Source organism: Chrysochloris asiatica, unplaced genomic scaffold (assembly GCF_000296735.1).
Source record: "Chrysochloris asiatica unplaced genomic scaffold, ChrAsi1.0 scaffold00108, whole genome shotgun sequence".
Taxonomy (NCBI): Eukaryota; Metazoa; Chordata; class Mammalia; order Afrosoricida; family Chrysochloridae; genus Chrysochloris; species Chrysochloris asiatica.
Window position 1 is genome coordinate 6817574 of NW_006408626.1, and position 572 is coordinate 6818145.

Here is a 572-nt window from a genome sequence, read left to right on the forward strand (position 1 = left end):
CTATTGAATCATACGAATCTTGCCCCCATCTCTTTTCACCAGACCCATCTAGACAAGATGACAGCTATTCAATGGGGGCTCTTTCTTTACCCCCATATTCTTAAACTAAACTCCCTCTTGAAAACTTGTAAGCCAGTCACTTCGTGTCTTTATTGCCCCCTCATTTTAGGTAGCCGATATCTAAGTTGCCCAACCCTATCTACTCTGTGTACAGATGGGATAGTATTAATACTTGATGTGAAGACCCTTTCCCTCTCTTTTGGTATTTAGAGTAACTACCTCTCTGAGTATAGATAGGTCAGGTTCATCAAATTGTAACAATTTACCCTTGTTTCCTTTATCAAAAAAAAAAAAAATTCTTTTTTTTCCCCAATCTTCCTCTAGTCTAGTTTGATTATCAAGCCATCAAGGCTAGGTCAAAAGGGTACTGTCTGCAAGTTTGGGTATTCTTGTGCATCTCCCGCCACTTCATATCAGCTGGATGTTTTACTCTCAGCTCTAGCCCTCTGTAGCTATGCCCTTGTACATGGGCTCAAATGTCCTCAGTTCTCACCACACTTTGGACCAACCAG

General features: G+C 41.1%; 1 pseudogene; it reads left to right on the plus strand.

The window, feature by feature from the left end:
- Positions 1-572, plus strand: part of LOC102814224 — a 79430-nt pseudogene that overhangs the window by 77859 nt on the left and 999 nt on the right.